The sequence below is a fragment of the Triticum dicoccoides genome, chromosome 2B (assembly GCF_002162155.2).
Source record: "Triticum dicoccoides isolate Atlit2015 ecotype Zavitan chromosome 2B, WEW_v2.0, whole genome shotgun sequence".
NCBI lineage: Eukaryota > Viridiplantae > Streptophyta > Magnoliopsida > Poales > Poaceae > Triticum > Triticum dicoccoides.
Genome location: NC_041383.1, coordinates 751,007,107 through 751,014,388, shown reverse-complemented (window position 1 = coordinate 751,014,388; position 7,282 = coordinate 751,007,107). Strand labels below are relative to the sequence as shown.

The following is a 7,282-nucleotide window of genomic DNA, read 5'->3' as shown; positions in this document are numbered from 1 at the left end:
TGTTCTTGTTCTTGTAGAATGTAGGTATACAAATTTATTAACAGAAATTTTAGGTCTTTTGAATAGATATTTTAGTAATGGAAATTGTTTAGGTATATACAAAATTTTCAATACGGAAATGTATCACAATGCCCTGCCATATGAGAAATTTAGCAATAGAAATTTTCAGTAAGAAAAATTAGGTATGACAATTTTTAGTAAGAAACATTAGTTATACTTCTTAACCAAATGAAATATTTAGGTTATAATATATATTAAATTCTTAGTAAATGTAGGTCTTTTGAATCAGCATTATAATGTTTAGTTGATATCTTATAGGGTTTATATTTTGTGCTTGCCCAAATTTAGTAAATGTCAATGATGAAAATGGTAGTGCTATATAGTTGTCATGTCATTGATGTCGATGGTGATGCATTCTGAAAATAGAGGATGTCTTGGTGTCCTTGTTTGCAATGTGCCTCCGAGTGGCCTATGTTTTGCCAGAATGTTGATTCATTTCCGTCCCGGCAAATTTCAGGCGCTCGATATGTCCTGTCTTTAGCAAAGATCATGCCAAATTTTTTCATGAATGTTAGCATGACTTGTGCTATAGTGTAGGGCATATCGAGTGCATGTGATTTGCCAGTACAGAAATTCAATGATATTTCGGCAAAACATAGGGCATTTTTTCTATGTCATTGCTTGATATATGGAACGGGTTGACTTTAGGTCTGTTTCGGCTCCTTGTGTGTCCTTTAGTGAGGGAGAGTGTCCACCATATATATATTTGAGAGAAGAAGAATGCCGACTGTTGTCGTGGGGGTCGCTTCTCCTTCTTCTCTTTGTGCTAGACCTTTGTTACGCACTAGGGGAAGAAGGAGTAGCGACCATCATCGACGGTCGAACACAATGAGGGAGTGTCCACCGTATATGAGAGAAGAAGAATCCTGACTGTTGTCGTCGGGGTCGCTTCTACTTCGTTCCCGTGTGCTAGACAATTTGGTGTAATGCACTCGTGGACGAAAGGAGGAGCGACCATCACCGACGGTCGAATATATCAGAGAGGGCGTGCCCACTATATACACCACGTGAGATGAGAGTTTTCAAGAAAAGTTTCGACAGACGGAAAATTAACCCGTGATGAATATTAATGATCGAATTAAATTTTTGCAGTACATATATTGAAATTCAGAAGTTTAACTTTTAATTTTGAACATAGGAGATGTCTGATGACAATATGATCCAGGAGTGTGGTTACTGCTACGATGACCGGGGTTTGTGCGACACGTATCCTCACCTGTAAAATGATAGGTTTTTCACCGTGAAGCTGGACGAGACCTTTTATGTTTATACGGTACGCAACAAGCATATCTTTGTAAATAATACACCACTTGTGCTTCTTTTGGTCAACGTTTTATTCCTGGATTTTTTTTCAAATCGATTAGTACATCCCGTGCCATGCAAGACCACATATATTGCAGAAGCTCAGTTTCAAAGACTTTGAGAATACGGAGACGATGAGGGCTCACTTAAGAACTAAACATGGTTATGTGTTTCTGGTTAAGCTGTTCAATATAGACAATCACTCCCATTTCGGTTACTCTAATTGGGAAGCTCTCTGTAAGGCATATGGATTTGATGAGGGTATGCAAATAACATTTGATATTCGTCCCGAAGATGACTATGATGATAATATCGATATCTGGGTGTAAACCTGGGAATGGTTTGGATTGAAACTATAGTTTCAGATCGGTTTTCCTATTGGTCTACTTTGGTTTGGATTAAATGGGCTGACCTTCTAATGTAGACTGGTTTGGTTTGGGTTTCTTCTATTATCGGCTTGGTCTGGTTTGGTCCAGTCATAGACCAAACGGTCTCAAACCGTTCCACCCCATGGATTGAGAACTAAATCAGCGACCAGCTTCCCTTCTGGATCAAAGAAAGCATGCATTGGCAACGTCCTCCTCGTCTTCTCCATTACCGGTGTCGACCATGCTCCTGCTCTCTCAATGACATGTCCGTGCTCTGGCATGTACCCGATCGGCGTGTACTGCGCCAGCACGGAGACGCAGACCATCATCGACCAAGTTCTTTGGGCGTTCGTCTCGCGAGCCTCGGCCTACTACGGCACGGCCATTGTCTGCTCCTCCTCCTCGGCAATCTGGTGGCTTGTGCAGTGCTGCGGCAATGTCCCCCGGCAGGACTGCACGCTCTGCGTGGCCGCGGCGGTGCGGGCATGGGCCACAAGCTAAGCCTTCTTCTCAACACCCAGAACACCACCGGCATGGATCTGGTCACTTTCGACCAAGCGCAGGGGAAGTTCACATCCGGTAACGCCGGCAACGGCGCGAACAATGAGCTGGCAACGGACACGGTGCATCTCAGATGCGGCGGCGGCGGCGGAACCAAGACGACCATCTACAGGCTTGGGTATTGCGCCAGGGACATCACGGCGGAGGACTGTGGCTGTGCGTGGCGCACACAGTGGCCGATCTGCCCAACTACTGTCAGACTGCATGATATACAACAGTTGCATGGCGCTCTATGAGGTGTACTGCTACTTCTTCCCGCTCAACGGCGCCGGCGAGCTGGCCGACGAGGTCGAACAGTGCAAACATGATTTCCTTTACCCGTGATGGATGGAGCTCAGCTATAGTCAACTACAGTGCTTATATGATGTTCTATGTACAATGCACGTACATTGTGGTGAGTAACATGCACATGCAGCAGCAGCTAATCGCCCTTCCAACGCCTCTCTTCTCTTCCTGTAGTAATCGGACACACCCTTGGTTTGAAACTTCAGTTTCAGACTGTATGCGGGTGAACAATTTGGATTGGTTTGGCTTGAAAATACGTACAGTTTGGATTGGTTTGGATTGTAGCATTCACTATTTAGTCTGGTTTGGTTTGGTTGATGCCCTTATACCTGTATGGGTTGGGCTGGATTCAATTTGGATTACAAACTATTCCCAGGCTTATCTGGGTGGATGTGGATATGCCTCCAGTTTTGCCTAAATGTGAGTTTGTCAAACTAATTTGTTAAGTTAAGTAATTTATATTATTAATTAAAAATATTTGGTGTTCGTCACTACTAAACATCTTTGTTTATAATTGTCAGCTTATTCTTATCTTCCAAAAATACTCCGAAGGCTGTAGACAAGACATACTACACCTATGACTCCGAGCTTAATTGTGAGTAGAAAGGTTACCTTGTCTCATTCATAGATGATGTTGAGGCCTTTAAAACCAATCATTCTATCCTCCCAAATTTTACTGGATACGTGCCACTAGTCCACAAATTGCATGATGGTAACTTCATTGCCAAAAACTTGGTAAGATTTTGTTAATGATGGTATCTTTATTGCATACATTCTTCTTAAGTATATAAACTACATTGCTAACTATATATGTTACTATTACGTTTTTCAATAGAGGCTCCCGAAGGAGGTTGTGCCTTACATGCTGTTTACCGAAGGTTATATGCATATGATTAGCTTATGACCAATTCCTTCGAAGGCTTACTATACTAAATACTCAGTTTCTTTAAATGATGGAACACTCAAAATCAAAGAATGGAGCAAAGTGATGAATGAGCACACACAACTAATTGGAGACAACAAGAATGTGCGCAAGCCACAAGTTTGAGATAGGTTTATCTCCATTCTCCATTATGGAGATGGACCAATTTATCTCTTTTATGGTATTTTACCTAGGACAGAGGAGTAGGTTCTAGGTATTAAGAACAATTAGTTAGTGTTGATTATGGCTATGATGATGATGAGAAGTTGTTATTATGTGCGAAAATGTTGATGATGAGAAGTTGTTATTATGTCTCATGGACGAAAATGATGAGGAGGAGTTGTTATATGACAATCATGTATTATGATGATGATGATGATGATACACTAGTAGAAAAGGGGGCATCAGTCCCGGTTCGTAAGGGCCTTTAGTTCTGGTTCTTCAACCGGGACTAAAGGGTCGTGACTAATGCCTTCACCCTTTAGTCCCGGTTCTAACACGAACCGGGACTAAAGGCCCTCCACGTGGCCACTGTGAGCAGCCCAGGCAAGGGGGCCTTTGGTCCCGGTTGGTGACTTGAACCGAGACCAAAAGGCTTCCACGTGTCAGCAGCTGAGTTTTTTCTTTTTTTAAAAAAAAGTGGCTGGTTTAGGGGTTTTGGAGGTTAATTTTAGGTTGTTATTAGCTAGCTAATAGAGAGAAGTGTCCTCTCTTATACTGCTATGTTCATTTCACCCGCTGATATATAATAACTATGCATGCTCGCATCATACATCATCATATATAATAACAAGTCCTAAATCATGCATCATCATACAATTTCTACTCGTTATTAATAACAAGTCATACGATCATCATCCTCATAGTCATCGAACCCAACCCTACATAATTGTTCTTAGCACATGATCATCAGTATCAGGTAGGACCTAAACACCCTTAAGGTAAAATAGCATAAAACAATATAGACCCTGAGTCTCCATTATGAATAATGAAGATCATCCTGTCTCCAATTCTTGCGCTTCGCCTCCTTTTGCTTGCAAGAAGCTCCTTACGACTGTCCATACATTTTTTTCATTCTTTGATTGTCATGTCTCCACTTCTTTTAGAAATCCGGTATGGACAATTGAGATTCGTAGGACGACCTGATTGTATGTTCAAAACATCAAGGCGACCGTGCGTATACATCAGATGAGGCACACAATCATTCGGGATTATCTGTTGAAAAACATAGTAATAACTTCGTAGTTAGCAATGATGTACTAGTTTTAGAAGTATTTAAAAAACATGCAAGGATGTCGTAATAGTAAAAAATCTTACCAGGGTATCTCCATGGTAGTTACCGTAGTTTAACACGTGCACTAGTGGCATGTATTGACCATAATGTTGAGGAGTTCGATTGTAGACATTGTAATTCTCAAGATCGGTACAAAATGCGATCAGATGATTTTTCTCCTTATAAGTTAATTCGGAGCCAACGGTGTAGTGGGTTTTGTCTACCATTTTCTGCACATTCTTTGAAGAATGAAAATAAACTGTCAATGGAAATAAGCTGTCAACTATTTTGAAATAAACAATATAAATTGCTTAATAACTATGTTAAGCTCACATGGGGGAAGAATTGGAGGTGTATCCACAAGGACCCAAATGCCCATATTGTCTTGCTGGATTATAGGATCACCAAGATCCATGGTGATAAGCATACCCTCATCAAAACCATACATCTTGCAAAGTGCTTCACAATTTTTGCAACCAAAATGGGTTACACTCTCAGCATTGTACAACTTTACTTGAAAATCCACATCATGATGGGTCCTTAGAAGAATTTTTTTGGTTTCCATACTTTCATGGTCTTCAAAACCCATCCTCTCCAAGACATAGCGTCCTGCATAGCATGGGATAAGCTAGACGAATTGGAAAAGATAAAAAATACACGTTAAAATAGTTGAAGTCGTGCTTAATTACGAAAAAAATTATTGTCGTCGTTGTGTACCGTATGAACATCGAAGGTATCCTCGAGCTTAATGCTGAAGCGCCGATCTTCGTCCAGCTCAATGAACCCGTCGCACATACCTCGGTCGTCGTGGCACCAGTCGCACTCCCTCGAGCAGTTTTTGTCGTCCGAGTACGACATTTCCGGCCTAAATTCATAATACAAATATTAAATATATGTACTAAAAAACCTAAATTAGATCATTATTATTAATCACAGGTTGACTATCGGTGATGGTACGCAGCTCCTCCTTTTATTGCCGAGTGCATTATTACAACAAATTGTCTAGCACACGGGAATGAAGGAGAAGCTACCCCCACGACGGCGTGGATGATGGAGGGGGCTCCTAGATTTCTGCATATAGAGTGCTCTTCAATTTTAGCATTTAAAGTAGGAGTACTTTTCCAATATGAGCATTCAATAAGCAAAACCAAATTGTAAAATAAAGTAGTATTCAAATTAGCATGCATTCAATTATAACCAAAAGTACATCATCTCTTGTGTCCGTACATCATCGAATACTCCTCGAATACTATCATACATATAGCATCGCTAATTAATACAGCTAGAACCGTAGCGCCCGACAGGTATTGTCGCGGGCGGTGGACACCCAAAGATAAGGAACGATCACAGGATCATAGCTCCAGTGAGATCCCTGAAGAACCTGCCAGGTATTGTCGAACCTGCCCTCCAACGCAACCATGTAGCGACGGACGTGCTCGTCCTCCTCGCTGACACGGTGACGTACCACCTCCGCGGTGTCCGGAAGCCTCGGCACCGTCACTGGCCCACGCGACGCCACCAAACAAGGATCGGGTCAACAACGGGCTGCCTCCTCACCAACCTACGTCCCCCAGAAGGTAGCACCTTCCAATACCAGCCCGGCGGAGCCCAGTCCCGAACATGGCCCTGATCAAGCAGGCCTCCACCACCGTCGAGTCGACGACGACGAGGATGCGGGATAGGCATCGTCGACGTCGATGCGGTAACTACTTCTATATATAGTTAAATAAAGTAGTTTTATTAATTAAATCAACTAGTTCAACTACTAAGCACTTACTATAAATAAATAAAGTAATACTTATTAAAAATAATCTAATTTTATTAAGTACTACTTACTAAAAATAAACCGGTTTGACTATAGTTCTATTATTTTTCTAACTAATTTTCCTATACATACAAAATAAATTGACAAAGAAAATACTATGAACAAAAAAATCATTAAAATTCTATGAACAAAATTAAAACAGAAAAAAATCATATAAATTCTATGAACAGAAAAAATCATAAAAAAATTTGACATCTAAATTACAACAGAAAAAATCATAAAAAAATCTAACAGAAAAATCTATGAACTACACATCTAACAAAAAATCAATGAACTACAAAAAAATCATTAAAATTCTATGAACAAAAAAATTATAAAAATTTGACATCTAAATTACTTACACAATATGAAAAAAATTGACATCTAAATTATAACAGAAACAAATCATAAAAATTTGACATCTAAATTACAACAGAAAAAATCATAAAAAAATCTAACACAATATGAACAAATTAATTACACAATCTGAAAAAAAATCTAACAAAATTACTACACATCTAATAAAAAAAATTATTACACATCTAAATTACTACACATCTAACAAAATTATTACACATCTAAATTACTACACATCTAAGTTACTACACATCGAACAAAATAATCTATAAACTACAAAAAAATCTAACTTACGGCAACGGCGACGGCGAGGTGCGGCGCGGGGCGGGCGGGGCGGCGACGTCATCAGG

At 40.2% G+C, this 7,282-nt stretch overlaps 1 pseudogene; it reads left to right on the top strand.

Annotated features, from left to right (window-relative positions):
• Positions 1-2,615, top strand: part of LOC119361320 — a 7,122-nt pseudogene extending 4,507 nt beyond the window's left edge.
• The last annotated feature ends 4,667 nt before the right edge of the window (positions 2,616-7,282 follow it).